This window comes from Neodiprion lecontei, chromosome 2 (assembly GCF_021901455.1).
Source record: "Neodiprion lecontei isolate iyNeoLeco1 chromosome 2, iyNeoLeco1.1, whole genome shotgun sequence".
Lineage (NCBI taxonomy): Eukaryota > Metazoa > Arthropoda > Insecta > Hymenoptera > Diprionidae > Neodiprion > Neodiprion lecontei.
In genome coordinates, this window is record NC_060261.1 from 3,664,015 (window position 1) to 3,691,897 (window position 27,883).

The 27,883-nt window shown below is 37.6% G+C and overlaps 1 protein-coding gene across 5 annotated transcripts in view; it reads right to left on the reverse strand.

Annotated features, from left to right (window-relative positions):
- LOC107225059 (axin) overlaps window positions 1-27,883 on the reverse strand; it is a 71,441-nt gene that overhangs the window by 17,640 nt on the left and 25,918 nt on the right. The window contains exon 1 of one of the 5 annotated variants that reach the window (XM_046731733.1): window positions 10,831-11,539. The exons of the other annotated variants lie outside the window; for them this stretch is intronic. The gene's annotated coding sequence lies outside the window, so the exon portion shown is untranslated. Of the gene's footprint in view, window positions 1-10,830; window positions 11,540-27,883 lie in introns of those variants that run through there. 5 annotated transcript variants of the gene reach the window in all.

The following is a 27,883-nucleotide window of genomic DNA, read 5'->3' on the forward strand; positions in this document are numbered from 1 at the left end:
TTTTTTCTTCTAAAAATGCGTCGTTACAATAACGTTACAAACTTTTTACTTCAGCCCGATCAATAACGCAGCTGCAATTAATAAATCTCACGCTAACTTATCCTGTACTTCGTTGCAGACAGTAAAAAGAAGAAGTTGAATTGAGATGAAGTAAGCAAGGACTATTTATTCCTTCTTCTTCTTCTTCTTCTTCTTTCGCTTCTCCTTCGTCTTATACAGTAAGATAACAGGTGTTCCGGATTGGAATGCAGTCGCATACAGGAATAAACAGTCCTGTGCACTCGAATGGCATTCACCAGAGACCCGTATCACACGGATGGATGGATACTTAGATTTACTTCTTCAGGATTATTTAACTATTCGCGTAAAGGTTTAAATATGAATTATGAACGCAGAAATTACGTGTCTAATTGTAAGTATAAATTATTTACAGAGATAGTATGCCATTGATTTTTTTTTTTTCGTAAATTAATACTAATACCTTCGATATTACTTTCAACACTACCTTACAGTCTGAGTATTAATTTACAAACACGAATACTGCGATTTTCCGTAAGGAAAAAAAAAAAACGAGAGAAGGTGTGATGTGCTAATTTTTTTTTTTGTACTTAAGATCGATAGTGCTTTGTATAAAAATGAGTTTATTTCTTCGACAGAGTCAAAATTTCAGTCTTATTACGCAGGTCTGCGAGAATTTTTTTTTTTTTTTCAGTTCTATGGCTTGTTTTCGATAAACATTATGGTTTCGAGTGTGCTAAATCCAAAAATGACTTCTACATCCATTCATCGCGTACAAGGTATTCTTTGTAAAATGCAAGGTGTTCGTATAAAAAAAAAAAAAAAAAACAAGCATAACAAAAATTAAAAACACCATTTTGTTACAATGAACTGAACAATATTTCTCATACAATTAAACAAGGAATTTCTATTTTGATACTTCTCCGAACACGCTTCCGCTTTCCATTTTCTCTTTCGCTGTTTCTATTTATTCTTGAATCTCACTCTAATTCGTATTAAATGAAACTACGAAGTCACTTTTGTATTGGATTTTCAAAATCAAGAATAGAATACCAGATTTCGAATTAAACGGGAGTTTCACTCTAAATGAACCTACAAACACGAGTTCAAGAAAAAACTTCGACGCGATGGAACTTTTTGAGTATTTTTCCCGGTTTCAGTAAGTGAAAATCAATAAGAAACAGCATTTAAAAAAAACCTGTCGAGTTTTTTGGTCGCAAACCCGTGTTTTCGAAATTCCTTAACTTTTCCCTGGTGGAAAGAAATTCTTCAAGTTTTTCCGATTTTCCAGTTTTTAACCATGAAGAGCATAACGAACCTCTATACGTATAGATATATATACACACACACTTGTACGCGGCATCTTACGGTATAGAAATTCTACGAAAACCTACCTCAACAGCTGCTTCTAATACCCACGCGTCTGGTCAATCGCTAACATGCTGCACATTGGAACAACGAAAAGTTTGAAAAATAATGAACAGACTTTGCATTATATGTACACACATAATACGTGTAAATTTATCTTATCAATATTATGTAAAAATTCAATATGATTATAAATATAAATGCTGTGGTATAAATCGTTATAATCACGGTAAGAAAATTTTCTCGTTACAGACGCATACGTGTAAAATTCCTAAATCAAAGCGTTGCGCACCTTTTACAATTGCTATATAATATATATGAAAAAAAAAAAACAACTTACTTCCGCACCCCAAAAAAATGCCTCATTAATCATTTACAAATGTTTAATACGTCTACTTTTACCTCGTTTCTATCTGTATAGGAAAATCATTGCTGCGTAGGCGTGTGTAAGGTTAGATTACAAGGATAGTGTAGGAGGAGGAGGTGGATCGTGTAGCCGGGAAAGATTTTCGTTTCTCTAATCTCCATATTTTCCTAGATAGAAAATATCCAAGGTGTGCTTAGCGCGGTAAATCTACTCTCGGCACGGCGGCACCCCGAGTCGGCATCCCTCTCTCCCTCTCTCTCCCTCTCTCCCTCTCTCTCCCTCTCTCCCTCTCTTTCTCTCTCTCTCTCTCTCTCTCGGTCAGATCGTCTCGCGCGGATTGCAGCAGCGTTGTAATAAAAGCAGCGTCGTCTTCCTCTTTACCGCGAGGAAAGAAGAGGATAAGAGACGAAGAGAAGAGAAGAGAAGAGAAGAGAGAAAACGCCACAGGTATACACCAGTCTCTGCGCGCGAGAAGAAGAACGCGGCTGCCATGAGCGTGTATATTATATGCGTGTATACTTGGGGGTAAGAGAAGACCGAGTAGAGAGAGGGAGAGGAAGAGAGAGCGCGGAGGGCGAGAAGAATAGAGCGAGAGGGAGGAGAGCGGTAAGGAAGAAGAAGGCCTCGACGGCGGCTAGCGGCTGGCGGCACCGCTTGATGTACGCCGGGTCCGTAATTACAGGTTTTCGGAACGCCTGGACGCGGCGGGCAAGCCGTGCCGTTCAAGTTGGTGCCCTTCTTCCCTTCCCTTCCCGCCGTCGTCGCTGACCGAAGCACCGATGTAACGGGTGTACGAAACGCGAATCAAGCGAATCTGTACTGTTACCGTGCACACTTGGAGACATTGAATCTGAGACGAACAATTTTTTACACTAGACAGTTGAGTTGGCTACACGGCGAAACCTACAGCGCCACGGTCGGCCGAGCGCGAAACTAACTCGATCTCGATAAACGTAACGTAACCCATGACAATCTAACAAGTCATTATTCCCGCGGTATTCTAAGGTTAGATTCGACGGTCATGGGCTATGTTACGTTTATTGAGATTGAGTTAGTTTCGCGCTCGACCGACTGTGGGGCTGTAGGTTTCTCCGTGTTGCCAACGTAACTGTCTAGTGTAAAAAATTAGCCGTCTCGGATTCGTTGTGACAAAGTGTACATGAATTAGTTACGTACGCTTGGCCGCGGTGATTCTAATTCCGTTGATTGCGTTTTGTTCGACGAGTCGGTTAGGTTGGCAATGCAGAATCAGACCGCAGCGCCATCGACGGACGGTCGCGAAACAGGCTGGATCATTGTAAGCATAACATAACCGATGAGAGTCGAATCTGAGTGAAAAATAAAAAATTCAACGCGCATGTGTTATGAGATATTTTCAAAGGTAATCTGACCTAGGCATACAAAATTCGACGACCGTGAGTTACGGTGTGTTTAGAAAGAGAATCTAACCCAAAAATACGAAATTCGACAGTCGTGGTTTATGCTAAGTTTACAAAAATAATCTAACCCAAAGAGACGAAATTCGACGGTCGGGCGATTTTTCATTTTTAAACAGTTTTTACCCTTGTGTAGTATTGGACACAATTGTCTAGAATAAGATTTTTTTTTTACACAAATACATTCTGAATCACGATGATATAATGAAAAAAAAAGAAATTAGAAAGAAAAATACAATTCTCAAGTCAATTAGATCATGACAGAGAAACGATTACATTTTACATGTATCCATCTATATCCATCCCGATGATATGTAAAGGCGATTATTCTCTGCAATGTATGATATTGAGAAGTATCGTGTGTGTAATACAATAATGTAAGGCTTCGACGTGAATTGGCAGGATTTCGGTTTCAGTTGACTCGCAACGAACCAAATCTCATACACCTACGTTACGTATGCATACAGCGATACTTATACGTATGCCGGTACATGCTGGTGAAAGATTTACGTCGATGCGAGCACATTTTGATCCCCCCAGATTAAGTAAAACTCCCCGATTTACTGTTGTAATAGTTATAGAAGGTAACGGTAAGAAGTAGAATAAAAAAAAAAAAAAGAAATATTACCAAAGTATAATTCAATTTCACTTAAAGGAATTACAGAAATTCGATGAATATTTTATACAAGCTTCAAAATTATCCGATTATTTTGATAAACTCGTATATTTCAATTTAAACTTACATTATTGCACTGCAATAATATTTGTCTTTTTCAAATTGACGAATTTTATACGTGAGACATGGAAAAAAAAAAAAAAAAAAATACACAGTAAAAATATCGACTACGGAAAGAAAACAACAAAGTTTGAATAAATTTTTTATACTTCCTTTAAGCGTACAATTTGTATGCACAATTGGACGGGGGGGGGGGATATTTTACGACAAAATCGACGACGAGTTTACAATTTTCTTATTTCCATTTTCCTCTCACAATGAGCTTGGAAAAAGGCGATTAAAATTACGAATGTGTTGTATAACGATCGTGACACCCAAGAGAGAAAGAAAGAGAAATAAAGAGTGAGAGACATGCGGAGTCATGCAGGGTTGTAAAAAGTCACACCGTGTAATTACACAAGTTTTCTTGGGCGCTTCCCTCCTTCGTCACTTCACTCGCCACTACACACGGTCTACTTGGTCCTCAGTGCTTACCTTCCTTCTTTATTTCTTTCCTTCTTTCTTTCCGACTTCCCATTTTTCCGTCCTTCTTTTACTCTATTCATTTTTCGTCAGTTATTGTTGTTGTTATTATTATTATTATTATTGTTGTTGTTGTTATTTACGTCTCGTCTTGTCGTCAGAGTTTCAAAGTCTCATGGCCGCGCGTGACGTGTCAGGAGAGAGAGAGAGAGAGAGAAAGAAATACGGGCGTAAACAAAAAAAAAAAATAAATAAATAAATGAGAAAAAAAATAAATCTTAACGAATTGTCTTATCGATCGTTTGAAGAATGTGAACAAAAAAAATCAAAATAAATAATAAAACAATGGCAGTAATAATAAAAAACAAACAAAATTTATAATATGTATATTCAGAGGAACTTCGTTCCTTTCATGTAAACCCTGAAAAAAAAACACGAATGACTAGCAACGATGAAGACGACGAATCAAATTCCGTGGAAAAACAACGCTGCAAACTCTGGTAAAACACGATTGTTACATAATCGGATTCGCTCGCTGAAGTTTGGCTTCCTGTTGTTACATATGTACTTGGTTACACATGGGACTCACACTTGTATATAATACATAACAGTACGGATCAGAATTGATCCGATTTAATCAACTGATTATTATAAATGATATAAACGAGTGGAGAAGTGGGAAAAGTATTTTCTTTTTTTTTATTTAATGTTGGACTTTATCAGTAAAACAATCACGATTTAAGTGCTTCGATATTTATTAGAAATGAAAGTTTTTGATCGATTAAACTGGTTAATAATATGGAAATGATTGGTATATTGTTTAAAATGTTGACTCAGTACAATAAATATGCTACTCAAAGGGTCAATGAAGCGGAAAAAACAAAATTATAAATGTTATGGGTTATAAAACTAAAACATAACGGCGACAAACGAATGGAATGAACGTGTAGGGTGTGTAAAATGTTATTTCTTTTCGAAAGCAAATTTCTTCTTTTTAGAGTTCCGTATTCTCAAAAGGAATAACGAAACCCTTATAAGATCACTTCGTTTTGTCCGTCTGTCAAGACCATGTTTCTCAGAAACAGGTAGAGGTATCAAGTTGAAATTAATATCAAATACTAAAGTCTACGATCCCTCGTAGGTGTAAAAAATTCAAGTTTCTAAGTCAACGGAATAAAAAGATACATGCATTTATGTCAAATATTTTGACACTCGCAAACTCACAAATTAAAACCTATGAGGTACTTCCGGTTGATCTAGAATCATGAAATTTGGAGTAAAGCGAAGTCTCACATCCAAAGTAAAGTAAAAAGTTCGAAAATATCGAATTTCAAGTTTTATAACGTGCAAAAAAAATTAAATTTGCACAGAACCCTCAGGGCGCGAGTTTAACTCGACTTGCGTCCGGTTTTGTTTTTCCTTTTAATTCTTCTCCTTGCCTCAAACGAAAAACGCATATAAACACTCACAGCGCACTCATTGAATCGCTGGGGTAGCCTTCTAGTGTCGGTAAAAATCTCTTCAACAAACGAAAAAAAAAAAGAAAAAATGAAAACGTTGCGAAAAGAAAAAAGTAATTAGATAATCAAGGGTAGCCACAAATTTTTTGGTAAAAAACAAAAAAAAAAACAATCAAACACACAAACAAACAACTCCATGACATTTAAAAATTTTTCACAACCCAAGACCTAGTTTTTTCTGACATTTTTGCCAGTTCTAGTAAGTTACTAAAATCTAAATCGTTCAGCTTATCGACTACACTATATTCGTTTCAAACTCAATTCGAATTGAAGAAAATTATATAATGTACAAAAAGAAGTCAGTTTAAGTCAAATTTGTTCATCAAAAATCAACAAAAAAACGTAAACTTCTTACAGCAAAAAATCATTTCTAGCTCCCATGCCAGAAAATTGGTATTTTCAGTTTCTTTCCATAAGCAAATTACAAATCCCCAGACAATTCCAGATTATCCACTAACCACTTTTAAAATACCCTGACATTTCCAGGTATTCCACAGATTTTCCGAGTCTGTGACCATCCTGTAGATGTACGTACACTTGCGGCCAATGAATCTGAGACGGATAATTTTTTACACCAGAGACAGTTACGTTGGCAACACGGAGAAACCTACAGCGCCACGGTCGGCCGAGCGCGAAACTAACTCGATCTCAGTAAACGTCACGTAACCCATGACCGTCGAATCCAACCTCAGAATACGTGTCGATCTAACAAGTCATTATTCCCGCGGTATTCCAAGGTTAGATTCGACGGTCATGGGTTACGTTACGTTTACTGAGATCGAGTTAGTTTCGCGCTCAACCGACTGTGGCGCTGTGGGTTTCTCTGTGTTGCCAACGTGACTGTCTAGTGTAAAAAATTAGCCGTCTCAGATTCATTGCACCCAAGTGTACGTGTGGACAAGAATAGCGAGAATGTGTGCCCTACTCGTACCCTACACCCAAGACTCAACATGTGCGCCATATTATAATAACAGGGGTCAGCTACTAGTACATACGACACGCAGCAAGAAGAAGGGTGCATGAAAGAAAGAAGGGAAAGAAGGAAAAGACGAGGATAGAGGATAGAGACTAGCAATCGCGGTAGGGTAGGTAATACCCGTTGCAGGGTGCATGATTCGTCTGCTTTCAAAAGAAGAGGGAGGAAGGGGGGGAGGGGGACGGGGAAAAAAAAAGAAAAAAAAATATATAAAAAAGGGTCGGTGTACACGCACTCTCACCCAGTTGCAGGGAGGGGGGCACGCGCGTTGCATAAGGATATCATTATTCGGTATCCTGCGGTGAGATCTACCTCCTTGATTCATAATTCAGAAAGCGGAGCAAACGTTGTGCTTGCAAGCAGCAGCAGCAGCGGAGGAGGACTCAAATTTATTTATATATTTTTAAAAAGCACAATGTTTCCGGATTTAGAAATTCAACTTTTTTTAAGTAATTTTAAATTTTCAAAACAATGATTTTGGTTTCAATATTTAGTTACCTTTTAACGTTACTAACTTCAATCTGGTCTGTTTCCCGGCTATGTGAAAGCTAGCAGCTAATTTCCATTCGAACCAGGTATTAGTAAAGTTCGAAAATTTAAATTTTGATTACGACACAACTATTGAATCTGGTAACAATTTCACAAAGTTTGAAAAGGCTTCGTTACTCAGGAGAAAAAAAAAAAAGAGTAAAATACAGTTGCCTCGACTTGTCTGTAAAACAAGGTAGGAAGATCCGGTATTTAATAATTGCAACCCCTTTTAACCAATCGGAATTATCATCTCTCACCATTCTCATCGTGATATTTCGAATCGCAGACAGTTCAAATTCAGAATAAAATCATGTAGAAAAAAAAATCAACTTCACACATACAAAGAAAGGATTTTGTTGCCTTTACGAAAAAGCAGTTGTTATTATTCAAATAAGTATCATTTAACTCGGCAGAAAAGTCCTTTATCAAAACGACAATTCGTACTGTGAAGTGAAACCACATTTACTCGAATTACTCAGAGATTAAACAAAGATGTATAGAACCAAAATTAACAACAAGTAGAGAAAAAAAATGAATAAATAGTTAAATAAATAAATAAATCAATAAGGTGAAATACAAATAAAGAGAGTGAAAGCCAGAGAGAGAGAGAGAAAGAGAGAGACGGAGAAAGAAGGGAGAAACAAGCTCGAGTCAGAGGTTACGGCTATTATAAATAAACCTTTGCATACATGTAGCATAATGTATATACCTTGCATGGGCATTGGGCATATATTTTTTCAGACAAAAATTTTTTAAATCCCAGAACCGCTGATGCCGCCGCCGAGCGGTCGGTCTTTCTTTTGAACCACCAAGCAGCGCGTCTTTCTCTCTCCCTCTCTCCTCTCAGTTTCGTCCTGCTTGCTTCTTGTCTGCCCGCTTGCCCAGCCAACCCAAAGGTTCGTGTATAACGGGTGACGTGAAATTGACCAAAGCACAAATGACTCGATTCGAACCTCGACAATTCGTCAACGGATTATAAATAAATTAGAAGTGGTAAAAAAAAGAAAAGAAAAAAAAGAAAAAAAAAAACCATCGCATTGATCGCGACGCAAAATTCCGATCGGTATTTGTATTACCCCAGTGTTGCAGTAGAGTATAAAAAAAATTTCATTGTACATCACATTTTGTTTATGATGATAAAAAAAATCAAAATTTCAAGAGATCTTAAACAATCTCTCGTACATACGTATCTTGACATACCGTACTTGAAACACACAGTCGTTATTCCTGACCGCGATACGTTGTTGCAGCATTATCTCGTCTCGATGAGACGAGAGCAAAAAAAAAAAGAACCAAGGATGACGAGGAAGGGCGGGAGGATTAGAAAAAAAAACTTGGGTCATTAGCGGTAAGGCGGAAAAGAAGTAAAACAAGAAAGAAAAAAAAAAATACACAAGAAACAACGTCAAGTCGTCGTCAAGTCTTGCCGACAATCATCATCATCATCATCAGCGCAGAGCTCATACGGACACATGCTAGATGCCTATGTACACCTGGCAGCAACTTACGGACATATAAATTTGTGTCTGTAGTATGTACACGTAGATCATACACATAGGTATGAGATCGCATGGACGATCATGTTGTCAGTCTCGAGGACGACAGCAGCAGCAGCAGCAGCAGCAGCAGCAACGCGGCGTGTCTTCAGAAGTTTCTTTCGAAAGGTTTGCGCGTGTTTTACTTACGTACGTTGTGTGGTGCATGGATACATATATACCATATACGTGAATACGTAAACGTTTAAGCGATTAATAGCGTTATGAAATCATTTAAGTCTGATTTATATCATGTAAATTAAATAAAGAAGAAATGACGTGTGTGTGTGTGTGTGTGTGTGTGTGTGTGTGTGTGAATGTATGTATACAACTAAGAAATAGCACCAGGTGATAATTATTTTTTTTCAACATAATATTATCTACTTCGTGAAATTAGGGGAAAAATTAAATAGGTATAAAACCTGTATAGAAGCAGAGATTTTATACTATATACATATGATACATATTTTTAATAATATTATAATGAAAGTTAAACGATTATAATAATTTATTGCAACAATTACTCCGTGGGAACACTCTGTATACATATTTATATACGTTTATGTAAGTAATATGTGGATATTTAATGCCGGTATGAAACACGTGCATACAGCCAAACGTTTTTCATTTTATTCATTCATTCTTTATTTTATTTATTCATTCGTCTCTTGTTTTTCTTTCTTTCTTTTTTTTTTGGCTTTATCTCAGTTTCTCGTCCGTCTCCGTCTGGTTTCTAATTACCGGGCATGTTTACGATTGTAGTTTGCCGCGCGACGCATGCATGCATACCTATAATAATAATAACAACAACACAAGGCGGCGAACAACCGATCGAAGAGGTCGACGGCTCGGCGGTCAGTTCTTCGTCGATAGCGGGCGGGCTTATAGTTTTGTCCGCACGCATGCAAATTACGCACATATATATATATATATAATATGTAATCAGAAAGAACTGTTCGGGTATTAAACCATGAGAGTGCACTTACACGTGCAATCGATCGTGCACGCATGCATATATAGATATTATAAAAACATCATAAAAAAAAAAAAAAAAAACAACAGATAGTTGTGGATAAAGCAATAATAACTTTTTTAAACTTCCCGCGTTTCAAAACTTGGGTAACCATAGAATACACGAACGTAGATATGGACAATTATATTCATTAATGCCTTCCCCTTTACGGCTAACTTGTTTTCAGTCGGAAACAAAATGCGAGTTCGACTCTACGTACGAATAATGTGACATTGATTGTGGCAATCCATTAAGTCGGCTGCATCGGCAGTCATTGTTACATAATTCGTATAGAATCGAACTCGCATTTTGTTTCGTATTGAAAACAAGTTAGCCGAAAGCCCAAGGCATTATTAAACATTGCTCTGTACCTAGAAGTGTTGTCATTTGTTACTGCGAATGATTATGCGAAATTCAAGAACTCTGCATAGCTGATATTATATATTTATTTTCTCTTAATTAGAACTACAACATGGTTCGAAATTGGGGCGAACGATGGCGACGCTCATCTCAGGTACCTCCGTATTCTTTGTTACAACAAAGTGATTGATTTGAATCCGAGGGGAGAGGGATTAGTAATCGACAATTCTGACAGAAAAGAAGTAGGACAAAGAGAGCGTTGAATCATTTTCAGAAATCAATGTGCGACCTCGGACGTCGAACGAATTTTATAGGTTATAATACCCGTGCAAACAAAAATGCTAGTGAAGATTGAGTCAAGTTTCTATCAAACCTGCTACAACAGGTAGCCAGTCGGGCAGCTAGCATAAAGACAGATAGATAGATAGATAGATAAGCGATACCTATGGGTATTTATTAGCGATATCGCGTAGATAAAAACGTCAGCTGCGTCAACTGGAATGACATACCTTATCTTTGCTGAGATCCATTGACGGGTGGTTTGAAACGATTAAATTGAGGGTTAGGTTAGGTTGGGTTAGGTTAGTTAGGTTAAAAGTTACACGTTACTCTTGTAAAACAAGCACATTTTTAAAACACAAGTTTGACGTCAGGCACAAGCAACTAAAAACCACCATCGCCACCGCAAACAATCGGAGCAACACTAACCAACAATGATAATTATAATTTATATGCCTCCAAGGCGTGAAATGAGTTGTTTTTTTCCCCCTTTTCTTTTTAGTTATATTAATATTCAACGTCTCGTTTCTCTCTCTTCTTTTCTTTGCGGAGGAATCGGTGAAACACAAACGAATACAAACGAACACACACGTACACTTGCAGTATTTAGATATAATGTTATAAAAAAATCTCACTCACGATACACGCCACTCAACAAAAGTGTAGACCAAACTTTGTTATTCGTACACTTCCTTGGATCGAATTTATTTAGTTATATATTCCATTTCGTAGTTAGTAATTTCTTGACACGATTTATACATTCTAGCGTGTGTGTTTATACGTATAATATAAAAGAAAGCTGCACTTCTCGCTTAGTACTTATGAACGAGCATAAACGGCGTCGCTTTGACCAGCGTTGAAGTTACCGCGCCTAGCGCTGATTTTCCAACCGGCGTTTTTGTAATTGTTTGTTGCACAAAAAAAAAATCCTCTTTACACGGACACAAGCAGTAACTGGTGCACGGATGAATATGACGAGGGAATTAAAAAAGCACTGCACTGCACTCTGATCGCATTGATAGGAAAAAAAAAAAAAAACGAATTTCAAATATTATACGCGAATAAAAAAAGAATTGATATCGTACGATATCTCAATAGTTCGATCTTTCGCAATTTATATGCAACTCTGCACGATATAAAAACTGCACAATTTTGCCCACCCAAACCGTAAACGAAAAAACAAACAAACAAAAGGAACAACAATTCCAACCGCAACGTGAATTTCAATTTAACAAAAGATACCTCGAACGCGATCTTTTTGTTTTTTTCAATCCCTGTAACGTCGTTATATATGTATATATTAGAGAATCAAGTATTTATCATCAAAATTATTTCGTCAATTTATTAAAGCAACTTGTTACACGCGAATGTGAATTCTTTTAAATGTTGCTTCGTATTTGGCGGTCGTCGTCAGTGGCAGACTTGAAAAACACTCGTATCAGCGCCGCTGCGTGCCGGCAGTACGTCCTCCTCAACGTCTGCCGTGAAACTGAAACAAGAATGTTGGCTGCACGGTTACGCTGGCTTACCGCCGGCGAACCAACGGCGAGAAAGAGAAGAGAAGAGAAGAGAAGAGAAGAGAAGCTGAGGAGGAGCGGCCATGCAGTGACCATGTGACGACGACGCTCTCTCTCTCTCTCTCCCTCTCTCATTCTAACCTCCCTTCGAGTAAACCGAATGATATTCAAGTGCGCGGCAGATTACGAAGGGCAATGAGGTAAGGAAAGGTATCGCAAGGTAGAGAGAAAACAACTGGAATAACCGATTGATAAAGGGATCAAAATATCGAATTTTCGTAGAAACGAAAATCTTGTTGGTAGAAATTTCAAAATGTAGAAAGTCCAAGCGTAGAAAATTGTAAATTATATAGAAAGTCGAAGTATGACAAAATATGAAACGGTAAAATCGAGAATCCGCATACGATTCTGCATTATCGACATAGAGGAATTCTGACGACTCTACAATTCAGCATTCTATGGTCTGACCTTTCTATTCTTTACGCATACTCTCCTACTTTCAACGTGTTTCAAAAAATGTTTAAATCTAGATTACGCTTCTTTAAAAATTCTACACATTGCGATCCTTCGATATTTTCATCTTTCTATATTTTTACCTCCACCCGTATCTTGTATGGGTTTTCAACTCATAACGTGTCCACCAAAAAGCGATAAATAGTAGTTCGACAATTCACCGGAATGGCGCTAATAATCAATCAGGGTTGAATCCGATTGGCGCTTTCTGAAACTTTTGCTGCCAGCACCGCCATCTTGATTATATTCTATTTCACGGACAATTTCTATATATGGAGATAGTCCTCCTTACCTTTACCCTCCGTACGGTAAATGAAGAATATCGCTGCGCCCGAACTTAATACCAACGTGTACGTACGATTGTATGTATGTATGTATGTATGAATGCATCTATGTATAAGTACACAAAAGAAGGGGGGGGGGGGGGGGGGGGGGGGGAGGCCGGTCTATCGCCCAGGTATAAGGCGGAAATTCTTTGGAAGAGCCCTTTAAACCTACCAAGGTAGGCTTACCGGTTGCCCCACGAGTCCAAATTTCTTCGAGGAAATTGAGCATGCCGCTTACTAATTCGGCACCCCTTGAAAATCCATGAGAATCCATTATCATTATTCCTAGCAATTTTACAACCCCGGTGTAATATGATTTATTATCATTATTATTTGTGTAATAGTACCTTTTAATTTTCTTTCGCTTTGATCGTTCAATCAATTTTTTATTTCAACACGAAGTCTTCTCTTAACGGTTCTTAGATAATTTTTACTGTATAATAATATGTTTCTCATACTACCAATATGAATTATTATTATACCCAAGTACATACATAATAATGAAAATGTGCCATTTGAAAATTTCAATATCATTCTTACATGTATACGATATATATGTATACTGGGACAATCTCTTGAAACTTGAAAACCAATCGCGCATGCGCCAAATAATTAAATCTCATTGGTCGGCGAAATCTTCCCGCAGCGATATTCTTGTCGGCGATGCAGGCGGGCCAACCTACGCAAAATGTGTACGTTTGAATTTTCAAAGAGCGTAAGCGTTAAATTCCGACCGTTCTTTGAAGAATCAACTTTTCGATCCAGTAACAAATGCTTTCCAAACCTTTCCGAGTCACCGCCTCAATTATTTAAGATTCTAACCTCGAAAATTCGTATCAACCACATCACCGGCAAAAATAGTTTGACAGCTGAAACTTGGGATGGCCAGCCTGCACGAACAACCGATAAATCTCGCGCATGCGCAGTTGATTTATAAGTTTCAAGAGATTGTCCCGGTATGTATATGTATACAATAAACACGTACTTATTTGATAATAATAAATTTTTTCCCTTCAATTGTTTATTCCTCTGTTTTGTATTCTTTTGAGGATCACTCGCGCGGCCCGAGCCAATGATAAAAAATAAAATAAAACCATGCTGCATAACTGTTTACACATGTGTGTACGTACGCGATCGAATCGAGGCCATGTGTGTTATAGGAAAGAAAGGTAGTAGATAGGTAAGATAATTGGTCCACCTGGAGCACAAAACCCTTTGTTTTACAACCGCTTTCATGCATGAGCGCCACCGCCATTTCAATAGAATTCCCAGATTGGCTGTCCCAGCCAGGCACACTGCCGTTTCAGTACCTGTAGTTAGGTATAACTTATACAAACGAATGGGAATTATTCGGTTCCTCTCTTCAATTCGATAAATTATACGTACAACAAAACTTGCACATGCACACAAATTGTACAGAGGTTTATCCATAACGATTCTCCAAATCAATGCTCCATACGTTTAAAATATATGTGTAAAAGCTCGAAAAAACGGCCACGAAGCTAAAAGTAATCGATGCGTCGATTAATCGAGTTCAAGCAAATAATCGAACACGACTCGATTGAATCAGTAAATTAATCGCTTAATCGGTTGTTTCGTATTTTTTTGAAACGGTGCATTTGAAACCAAAATTTCGCAAATTTCGGTACGTAGTCTTAACGGCGGAAGAGTTTTTTGATAATTTATAGTTTCATTCGAAAATATTTTTCAATCTCAGGTAAAAATATTCGTTTATATGATAATATTTGATACTTTAATCACATAAATTTATATTGTATGGCCAAGTTTGAAAAATAATCGATTATTTTTTAACACTCTTGCGTCTCACTTACGAGTGTAAATTTTAGAATCAACTTTATATCACAAACTAGAAGAAAAAACAAAAAAAAAGAAAAAGAAAGCGAGTCCAAGTCCGTATGACTGCCAAATTTTTACAGATCTCGAAATACCCTGTAATTCGGGTTTATTTATACGTACAAACACTTGGCTAATAAATAAATCTGACCGTTCGTACCCACAAAGTATTATTTATTAAATATACGTACAACACGTACGTGTGTGTGTGTACATATTATTTACGATGATTGTTAAAAGGATGTGAATACGAAATAAGAATGTTATTCCCACGTTGTACACAACACGTGTACTTTTATGTATACAATATTTCAGCGTGTTATAATCTACAGAAAACATCAAAAAGTATTGTAAAACGTCGGTCATTAGCGGCTATTGAGTTGTTACACGTTCCAATACCTTCAAATTATATACGTGAATGGATTGTACACACATACGTTAGCCTGAGTTTGTAGGCGAGTGCGTGTTCTCTCATGTATCAATTTTTTTTTCTTCAATTTTTCTCACCATTGCATTGCATTGCATTGTATTGCATTGTATTGTACATACACAGATGCGCTGTGTTTATATTTGTATAAGCAATAATAGATCAAATATAGTAAGTGTGTATATCGTACACACATTATATATATTGTATTATGTGCACGGGATAGGTGTGGAGAAAAGTAACGAATCATATACCTAGCGAGCGAACGAGATAAGTGACAGAGAAAATGGGATAGCATAGATGAAAGTATGTATACACGGTTTATTTTACACACACGTGTGTAAGAGAGCGTTGCTTTGATCTCGCCGCCGCACGCGATCTCGGCTCCGACACACATCGAAACACATATACTTGGGTAGGTAGGTACCTACCATCAGAGAGACATGCACACCTACCTATAAAGCCGCATCACCCACCACCACCCACACACACGGTTGTCCCGTAACCGTCAATTTAATATCCCTCTCCGTATGATAAACATCGGACAACTTTGCCATATTATACGCAAGAGACATGCATACGTATAGAAAAACGTACGTGAGTAACGTAAAAGTTGTCTGTAATTTTCATTTCAAATATCATACACGAAGGTGTATTATACGCGTACACATGTACATATAAATATATATGTATGTATAAATATATATTTTAGATATAATTTAACATCGCATAGCGTGTATATAATATAATATCGCGCGTTAATGCTTCAATTATACGAGCTCTTTGCTTGTTTGTATCCAAAACTTTGATCCTTTCCGACGTCGGAGATAATTTAATGCGATATTATAAATGTCTTCTTCTTCTTCTTCTTCTTCTTCGAGGGATAAATTGTATCGTTTATTAATTCATCCGATGGATTTCTATCCGGTGTGTGAAGTGGAAAATGTGCGAGTACAAATTACCGCACGGGCTAAGATATAAATAATACGAGGAAAAGGTTTTATAATTAGAACATTAAAAATACTGAAACTCTTGTGTCTCCGCGACGATTTAAATGTATTTTGCTATTCATTTTACTCGTTGGCCACATCCCCAAAAATAAAAATCTATTACCCAACTCTTGATTCAGGCTAGGGTTCGTATAATTAATCCCTAACAATTCGACACTAAACGTTTGGCAAAATGTTGATAATTTTCTGTAATACTCAAGAGTTTGGACATAATTGCAATATAATGAATACTTGCAGTTTGATCGATAAATCAGAAACCAGCTGTGGTTTAACGAAGTTCTATAAAAAAAATGGATTGACGGTTAGAAAAAAATGAAAATTGAATAATGGGTACGTAAACATGTGAAAAAAAAAAAAAAGATAAGCCAGATAAATTTTTGTCATTCTAAATTGCCTGTGAGCCTAGATATCATTGTATTATCAGTATTACTGCAATAATATATCGTGTAACAAAGAGCGTAAGTTTGCAGTTATGAGTCGTAGGTGAGCCGAAGACGAATATTGCAAATACGCGAGGCGAAAAGATCGTTGCATCCTTGTTGCAGACGATTCTTTATATAACAAGGGTGTGTTACGCGTTTTTTCCACGAAGCACGAAATTGAGGTTAGGATCGTGTAATGTCAGATTTGTTAGTGACAGCGCATGCGCGTAGTACAGAAAAGAGTACTTTTAACTCCTATGACTTAAAAGTAGTCTTTTTAGTACACCGCGCATGCGCATTCGCAGACTAACTCTACCGTCATAGAAACGAATATTTGGCGTACGTAAAAACAAGCTTGAAAAAACGCGTGAAACATTCTCGCGTTTTATAAACTACTTTTTCACCTTGGTGACAATTGGTCGTATAATGTCGCATCGGTAGATCGCAGATACCAAGAGTCTGGATTCAAACGCGTTAACGCTTTGCGAATGGTATTATAGTGAAGCACCTAAAGGAGAGCGCGAGACGCTGCGGCGACGGTGACTGACGATGCCGATTGGCAAGAGAAGAGAAGAGAGGGAAGGAGAGTGTGGCGATGCGGGAAAACGAACGAACGAACGAACGAACGGGGGAAGGAGAGACGTTAAAACGAGTGAGCGAAGGAAGGAAGAAAGGGAGAGGGAGAGAGAAAGAGAGAGAGTGGTGTATGAACGAGTGAGAGCGAGGACACACAACCACCAGCAAACGAACTTCAAAGGACTCTTTGATGGTTCCCGCCGCCTGCTGCCATCCCGAGATCTTGATAAGCCGGCATTATAAGTCCGTTGTATCGTATCGCGGCAAACCAGTTTTCCTTCGACTTTATTGTAATTAAATACATACGTCGGGTCAGCGATGCCGCGTGAATATCATCCGCGACGCCATTTCTACATTTACCTTGCAGAAAGAATTCTCAAATTTCATTATCCTCTTCTTCTCAACTCTTTCTTTTATCTTGAAACTAACCCGGTATCGCGAACAGATTTTTCTCATTCTTCTGTTGTAACCTGAGTTTGAAAATAGTTAGACCAAGGTCCGATGGACAAGTTAGACATATATGTGTATGAGATGTCCTCTCTAAACAACCAACCTTCTATGGCCGATGCTAACCGGCGTCAGTTGGTAATGTTTAGCAATGGACACTAAGCTAAAAATAATCGATCTATCGATTAATCGAGTCTAAAAACTATAATCGACCACGACTCGATCGAAGCAGTTAAAATTAACCTATTAATCACTCTCATTTCTATCAATCAATCTCATTTTTTGCAAACGATGCATTTGAAACGAAAATTTCATAAATTTCCGTACGTAGTCTTAATAGCGAAAAAGTTTTTTTATAGTTTGGAGTTTTGTTCGAAATATTTTTCAATTTCAGGTAAAAATATTTATTCATCTTATTCAATAATCTTTTTATTTTTTGTCATTCTTAGTAATGGGACGCGCAATATAAAGAAATGTAAACGCCTATTATTCATTAATAAATATTATTCGTTGTGATACGAACCCCAGTGTGATTTTATTTCGGCCAGACGGGCGATTAAGCTCTTAAAAATACCACACTTCAACGGTCATCTCGCATGGCTTCATCGTACATCGCGATTGATGGTTTTTTTTTTCCTCTTTCATTTATGCCGTCGCACGTCGCGATGCACAGGGTATACATGTACGTACCATTGTATAAGGTAATTAGCTTAAAGACTACTCGCCATCACTCCCCTCTTCGACTCTCGTATCCACCTCACTGCACAAAACGAGACCCCGTTCAATTTGCAGGATATCCGATCGAATCATTGTATGTACCTACATAATATAACCTGCAACACCGCCGCAAGAATTACGCAAATTTTACCGAGGGTGCGACCCTCCGACAACCGCATTTGATTATTACAACCGCGGGTAATAAATCTTTGTAAAAAAGTAGATAAGATCAATTTCCCGATAACCGACATTTTATAAACAAACCCCTACGATTAATTCGATCACCAATTCAATGAATTTCTAGTCTCATTGTCAATCTCATTCACGCTCGGTCGGTAACAGTGATGCAGAATGCATACATGCAGAGTGAATTCCTATCGACTTTACCTTCCGTTGTCTGGTCAAATTTAAAGCGCACACCAGTTACAATCCGAGAGCGGTTGTTTCCCAGGGTGACCAACCATCATAAACGACAGTTCACTACCGCGAGGTGTATAACCTATAAAATTTTTAAACCTTTGAGGACAACTATCACCGACCTCTGTCAAAATTTTTGAGGTTACAATACATCGCGGCAAACTGACGTTCAAACTTACGACGGTTGGTCACCCTGGCAAACAACTGCTCTCGGATTGTTAGCGCGTGCGCATTAACCCGTTCAATCACATACTTTTCCCCTCAATATTTTGGCTAGAATTTTGTAACTCGGTGAATTTCAGGGGTCGCTGATCACGAATCTGAAGTTTGAATACGATAATTTCTAAAATTCAAGATGTCGGATTCACTATGGCGGACGTAAAATAATAAAAAAAAAAAATTAAAAATTCGATGCTTTTACCGTATGAAGTAACAAAGATAATTTGAAGTTGTAAATAAACCGTGATAAAAAGCTGGGAGGTCGAAATTTTTCAGATGGGACGCTGAACTTCCCACTGTGGCTAAAACGGATTAGATTTCAGACTACGATAGAACGTGCTGTTGTTAGAAATTCACGCTGTACCAAACGTCGTTCTACAAAGTCCAATTATATGGTGTATCCTCTGTACCGTTGCTATAACGTATGTATCAACTACGTCGTACACTGTATACCCATGCATATACTCACTACGTATAATAAGGTGCATCATTGAGGATAGATTGTAACAAGCAACGGAAAGAGAGGAGAAAAGAAAAGTTTCCGCTTCGATGAGAGGATCCTGATCCTGGTAATGATCAGAATCCTACGGACGGTAGGACGCGACTCTATGTACCGAGGCACTCATGTGTATATAATACACATCGTACATATACACGTGCACATAAGCGCCGGAAAAACCCTGCAGGACACAGATCATCGGCGTCCCGGCGTGAACAATAGAATAAGGCAAATGTCGGGACCGCGTGCGACAGCAGCTGACGATGAAGGTGGTGGTCACTCGGTCGTCTCAAAGAGTGTGTGCAACAGCCGTTCACAAAATTTCTTTCATCTTTGCCGCCCCTTTAGTCGCGCACTTCCCGCACCGGTATTTGAAAAGAGAGATGCAAAAGAGAGAAAAGAAAAAAAAAAAAAAAAAAGAGAGACAATATCTGCGCTTTTCTTCTTTCTTTGATTCTTTTCTTTTCTTTTTTTTTTTTTCGACAAATATTTTTTGGTAATTTTTACCGCAGGACACGTTGCAAAAAAATATAATCATACACGAAACTTTAATTATACGTTGTATAGAATTTATTCGAATGTGTTCGAATATAATACATGTATACGTATATACAATCCGTGTAATAATACAAATAAAAAAAATTTGTTAATAAACGTCATTCAAATGCGGAACTGAAGTTTGTTTCAATTGTTACAAAATTTAGTTTAATTCTTGCAAAAATTATTGTAAAAAAGTCGTCAAGAATTATTTAAGGACTACTGACGTTCGATAACGAAGCCAATCAAAGTTTCAATAAATAACGCCGTTTGTAAATTTTAATTCTATGCTGTTGCATTTTTCAGATTAAATTTTGTATAAAGTTATTTTGTAATTTTAGTCGCCAGTCCGCGTACAGATGCATACGTGCATCTCTGTGAAATACATCACCTTGGTACTGTATTGTTACGATGTAACCTGCTCAAATATATATATATATATATATATATATATGTATATATTGTATATACAAATATAAGAGAGTAAAGATCAGAGAGTACGAAATGCGACACGCCAAAGCGGCGTCTTTGACTTTGTGAAACTGCCCTCTCTTTATAAACTACCGAAGAGAGCTTAGCCGAGAAGGTTCGCGCATCACTGGGACGATTACGCCTCGATGCGTCTTTCCTTCCTTGTTTCCTCAACTTTTCCCCTTTCTTTCGATCCTTCTTCTTCTTCTTCTTTCCTACCCCACCACCCTTCAGTACACAGAACCTTAATGCCTCACGGCGAACGGTCGATCTCATACCTCGCGTCCTTTTTAAACACATCGAAAACGCCGAACGTAAATATATGTAATAACAACGGTTTCCCACGGATCGGGAGAAGAACAATTTTAGAATTTAAAAACTCGTGACAATTAATTGGCAAGTACTAGAATTACAGGCTAAAGCTTATATTCCATACGCTTATCCATTTCGTTCTATGTTATAAAGGTACGGATCAGGGAAGAATTAATCACACGTATTATTATTACGTTCATTTCGATTCAAACAAAGGACAGCTTGGCTTCAATCGCAAGGAAAAACAGGAACATAAACGTGAGAAACGTATGACGTACAAGTTATGGCTCGTTTTTGTTTCTGTGTCTAACTGTTGTGGCTATGTAATAAAAGATTACTCCGTCGGTATTGAAGATGACAGTATTTCCATCATTCTAGCTACACCAACACGGCTTATTCTATTGAGAAGACTCGTTTTCTACAAATTGACCGCAACACCTTTTCTTCTCCCGTCATATTTGTATATTAGCATTGTTGAAAATTTAATTTTATCTCTTTTAGCGTTTTCGTGAAAACATTGGGGAGGGATAAAAAAAAAAAAATTAACATTGTGAGCATATGTTTATAATTTAAGTAATATATTTTCAATTTTTGTATATTTTTTAAATGTATCTTCGTAGCTTGTAAATATACTAGCAAAAATTTTACTTCGACCATAAATAAAGTATCGACTATTGGCCAACCGGCTTGCTGTTATTTTACCTTTCGTCTCTATTCTGTTCTTTCACAGTGCATGTTATAAATTTACCATTTAAAGATAGAGTGAAAACTTATGACTATATAATCGAATGAATACCGGAGTGAGCGTTGAGAGCAAAATCGCGTACACACAACTGAATCATCGTGAATTCCCAATTCTGCTTATATATATATATATGTGGGTAGAGCGATACGAACGGCAAACGGCTGGTTGGTAAGTTGAAACCTAAAGTTATTTCGCTCGCGGTTCTCTCGGATCGATTTCATTCGCGTTCGCGAGACTGAGTGAGGTTAATATTATATATACGATGTGGTGAAAAGAAACTTGGGCTTTTTTTTTTTAAACCAACACTGCGGAGACGAGGTGAAAAATTATAACTGTAAAGTACAGGAAAAATCGGCTACGTGGAAAAACTGAGAGGAAAAAACATATCGCGTGAAAAATGATAAGAATAAGAATAAGAAGAAAAAAAAAAAAAAAAAGAGACAGGAACCTGATCACGGTGTCTATTAAAATATCCGTAAAAAATTCAAGGATATTTTCAGGACACTTTCATTCAACGAAAAAACGCGATTCGAGACTGGAATCCACTTTTTAAAAACAGTTACTCATCGAAGACAAATAAATATATCATTTCGCAGCAAATCTTAAAAATAGAATATTTCCAGTACATTTTAAGGAGAAGTAAAATTCAAGGGACATTCCCAGGACCTCAAGGATCTCAAGGACCACTGAACACATGATATTAAAACTCATTGTCAGTGATATGACCCCCATTTAGAAAAATGAAAAGGGCGAGGTGAGTGGATAAAAAGAAATATTGTAACTCTGATTTTGTCGAAAATTTTCTTATTTCCCTCCCGAACGATGCGTTATTATTATTATTATTATTATTATTTGTTTATTTATTTTAATTAAAAATTCAATTAGTTGACGTATATAATATCCTATATACTTAAGCTTTCCACGTATCCCGAAAGAATTGTTTGTTTTTCTTTTTCTCTGCTTTTTTTCGCTAAATTGAACAATATTACACACTCGCAGCCCGGTATAAATTTATTGCTGCCGCAAGAATTTATTTTCATCCGTTTATCTTTCACTTGGGAAAAGAAAAAAGATTTACAAGAAAAAGAAAAAAAAAAAAAAAAAGAGAGAGAACAGTGGTCGTTATTTATCTATTTCTCTTGTGCCTCCGCGCATTGAGAGTTTTTTTTTCCTTCATTTTTGTATCTTTCTCTATTTAAAATCGTTGTTTTTTTTTTTCGTACCTTCTTTTCGCTATAATGAACGTCACGATCGATTGAATGGTTTACAGTAAAAGACTAGAATAGTAATATCGACGTGGTGTACATGGATATATGCAGTATATAAATAGAAATACGTTGGCACATGGTACAATGTATGTACAATACATTGTAACAGCGCATATATATATATATATATATATATATAAAAAGTAAAAAGACGACGATAGCTTAACGAATCTTGATATTACCGCAGGAAATTTTTTTTCAACTTTATCACGTATAGTGAAAGAATTGTGGGGAGGGAGAAAATAAAGAATTAGGTAGGGAAGTGTGAAAAAAATTTACATCCGAGACGAAGTTTTCATTGTTACACGCACATCGACAATAAATTGATGGAAAAAGAAGAAAAAAAAAAAATTTAATAACTCGTGAAAATTTCGGTTATAAACCTGTATAAAGGTACATATGTACATATATACATTATAGCCATGCGAGAATATAACATTTACCAAACAAATCGTGCAACGCCGCTATTACACGTGCCACGAATTACATATATACATACCTACATAGGTATAGTATTATGTATAGGACCCGGATTAATATGTAAATAAATATTTTTTTTATCAATACCATTTTCATTCCTTTATTAATTTACTACATAAAAGTATGATGTTTGTTGTAGCCAGAAAATGCAGTATCTAATTTTCGTATTTTACTATTTAAAAGTACATACCATTTTGTAAATTTTAATACATATTTATCCGGTATTATCGCTAATTACGTATTATATCCCCGTGTACACAGGTACTATATATACCTGTTACTTATCAAACGTTCATTTTTCACGGACGTTTATCGCCACGCGTAAGTATAATTTATTATACATGCCGCTTGTCCGTCATCGCGACGGTAATCGCGTTTAAATACGTAAGCAATATAAACGATAACTCGTCGTATCGAATGATACGCACGTGCATCGCGTATTTATACACCATATCTTGGCATATGATTTAAGTGGATATATAATTGGGTATGATGCAAAAGAATATTAAAGAGAGATTCGCGGTAAGAACGAAAAAAGAATTTACGAATTGTGCATTACAATTTTTTTTTTCATTTCGTTTTCATTAATTCTGTACATTTGTAATTATTCGAAAAGTTTATTTTTTTTAGTTTATTTTTATTTTTTGTTTTCTTGGGGCACGGGCGAAACGCACGACGTTGTATCCGATAATGTATATGTACTTAAGTAGTGTGAGTGAAATATAAATTTGTGCACGAATTTGCGCACCATTATTATACTCATCCGTAACGAATCTCTCTCTTAACCCCCACCGGCGTCTTTTTCTACCGTGTCGCCGGGCGTCGATGCGCGTCAAATTTAGTAATTCACGCTGAATTTAGAAAAGTCCGATCTCTATTATATACGTCGCGTCATTCCCTCTTCCCCTCGGGCCTAAACACCCCCTCCCCCAGACAAGGTTCCGCACAAAGAATGAGCGGTAGCACGAGAGAGAAGGAGCAAAAAAAAAAAAAAAATAAAAGAGAGGTTGAAAAGTGAAAAATAAAAATAAAATGAAAAATAAGAGTAGCAGATGTGAAAAGAAGAAGAAGAGAGATAGATATCCGGCCGCGGCGGTTAAGGAACAACAACACAACCGACGCCGACGACGACGACGACGACCTACAACGGTATGAAGGAAGGAACCGCTGTCGGCAAATTATCACCGTACCTCTGTATTATACGAACATTCACATGTGCCACACACAGGCAAACGAACGATGCGTTCGAAAATTCAAGTACAACACGGTATAACGTATAAGCTTGCGTGTGTGAATGAGAAGAAAAAAAAAAAAAACAAAGAAATCTATGGAGAATTATGGGTAAACGAGTAAACGATTAAACAACAAACAAATAGACTATATATTAATTATATTTAACGAATAAATGTAGAAATGAACATCGCATTGGTATTCGTTACGTGTAACAAGCGAGATAGCAAGTGAAATAGAGTTGACGACACTTGTTACGGGGGAAAAAGAAAAGGACAGATGAAAAATACAAAGACAGATCAATGGAAAATTAAAGTGAATATGGAGAGACGGCGGCGGAGCAGTTTGGAACATAAAAGATTCAACGATCTCGTGCAATTTAAATTTCTAAATTATATGTATTGGGATTGTCACTTTGCGATGCGCCATCTGGCGGACAAAATAAGCAAGCTAATGGAATAAGACCGACAGATGACCGTTGATCATATTTTTTCACGTGCGGATGTTAGAACGGGTATATTATTGATTACGTTTCATTAATTCTTGTGATACGAGTAATTTGAAAGGGTAAAAATTACGATTTGCATCTATTAAAATTAAAAACTTAGGTTTACGCGGTGATAAAATGGCGCCTAGAACGTGGCTCTGACGTCATGGACACATTTTCCAATATTTCACAAAACAGGGTTACATCGTACGACCGGATAATAGGGAAAACTTTTATGCGCCCGATTTCGTTGGTATTATACACCGTACATCATATAAAGCATGTGATACACGTTAGATACGCTTACTGAATGCTAAAACGTGCAGGATATCGGAAGGGCGCGTAAGCGCGAAAGAGAGACACGCGGATAGAGGGAAAGAGGGAGGTTAACTGTTCGAAGGGGGAGAAGTCCGCGGGCCAGATTGCGAAGAGCACTTAGCCTTTGCGAGCACTTGGCCTCCGGCGGGGTACGAAGGGGGTATGAAGTCCGGGGGGGGGGGGGGAGGTGGAGGTGGCTGTGCTCGAGAAGGAAGAGCGGGGGCACTTTGAATCGGCGAGCGTCGGGTGCTCGCTGCTCGGTTGATAATGCAGGTACAATACGAATCAAAGCAATAGTCACTTACGCAGGACACTCCTGAACAATAGAGACAATTATTGTACATGCAGCGCGCGGGGCGCGCACACAATGCATCAAACGGACGGCGAAACCGGCGATGATCAACCCGAGGGATATATGTACGTAGGTATGGGAGTAGTCGGCGGAATTGAAGGGGAGAAACTCACCCCCGTTGCTCCCATACCCGGGCCATTCGGTTTGTCGTGCCGCCGCCGCCGCCGCTCTCGGCTCTCTCTTGCGTTTTGCCGTCTGTTTGTCTGTCTGTCTTTCCTGAACGGATCAAAACAGAATTCGCGGTCTCCTTTTGTTTGCGGCATTTTTACGAGTGCCCTTCTGTTACAACGTGGTGAGGCCGAAAAAGGTTCGAGATAATCGGAATCGGTTAGGTTAGGTTAGGTTAGGTTACAAACACAATGTCGTGTGGTCAGTTTTTACCGACCAAGTTGCAATGCGAGGCTGTAAAAGGATCGTGATAACCGGAATCGGTTAGGTTAGGTTACAAAGATAGTGTCGTGTGGTCAGTTTTTACCGACCGAGTTGCAATGAGAGACTGAAAAAAGATCGCGATAACCAAATCGGTTAGGTTATGTTGCCAAGATAATGTCGTGTGGTCAGTTTTTACCGACTAAGTCATATTATTATATTATATATACGTATACACGTACGCATCAGAATTAGAGTAACGTACAAGAAAAAGTTTGTGTATCATGAAAAATTGTATTTTGGTAATATTTTCCTTCATTCGAAACTGAATCAGACAGAAGAAACATGTATCCATTCTTATCGTAAATATTTCGCTAATAAGACGCTGTTACAAAGTTCGGAACGACATAAAATTCCACCAATTTAACCATAAATTCGACAAAATCACCCCGGACTTTCCCGTGATTTGTTACCAGTTAAAACAAAACCCTCGACTAAATTATTCTTGATATTTCCGCAGGTATCCCACGGGTAGAGTAGAAACCTTGAAAATCATTTTCATACAATCTTATTTTCATTTGTCATAGCTATCCTGTTTAGGTACGTTGTTACTTGCAGAAGGGTGCATAAAAAAAGATATCGGCACTCTATAGTGGTGAAGGATCAATTAACGATTGCAGCGCCCTGCGGATAAGTAAGCGAGACAATAATTATTCCTCAAAACGTTTACTCTGGAAGGAGGGGGGGGGGGCAATCAGGCGAGAATTTTGCGTGTAATTACCCATAATCCAACACTGACTGACAATGAAAGATGGGTCGGTGCGAGGCGTGTGCATCCTTAGCAATGCCGTATGACGGATACGTACAAAGTGCACGGCAGTTGTTATGCGTGGATATGACATGCATGCATGTTTATACGTACATACTGTAGATTACACATGTATGTGTATTGTATCTACATACATACATATACGTAAAACAGAGACGCCGCCTTGCCAGGGGCAGTCGTTATACGCCTACTTGAGCTCTTGTGAACCTTTGAGAATTGAGAAGAGAGAGAATGCTTTTGTTTCGCACGGTGTATATAACGTATGCATGCACGTACGTATATACGTGAATTTAAATGTGTGCATGCGTAATGTATACACATATTTTGTACTTATCTACGTATAGTCCATATATACATATAGTATATACCTATAAGCACGCTGCACGCACTCGTGTACGACAAACCTGCAGATATATTGTAAGGAACCAAGGCGTGCGGTATAGTACGCTTTGTATCGCATATTATGCGAGGGTAGAGGGGAAAGAAGAAAGATAGAAAGAAAAATAAAAAAAAAAGAGAGAAAAACACCGAGGGAAAATGGTAAAATAAACGATTTATCTTACGCTCTGTGTATTCTCAATTTCGTCAACTTTTCAACGCAATACTGTACGTAAGGCGGATATGTTTTTTGTTTAACCAACAGAATCCTGACGATCTTTCGATTGACATTAGTTATGTATGGATCGGTAAAGAAGCTACCTTTCAATAAACGGAATTATAATGCAATGAAAATTATCTGCGAATGAATCGCTCTGAATCTGGAAAAGTTGGAAAAATCGAGAATTATACGGTTTAACCCTTTGAGTCAAACATTATTGTAATGAGTCAACTTTTATAACAAGATAGTATTTTATGGGTTTTGGTGTCGCGTATCTGAAATCAGATTTCAAAAATTGAATATGGCGGATCCAATATGGCGGACAAAAATTTCAAACTTGATC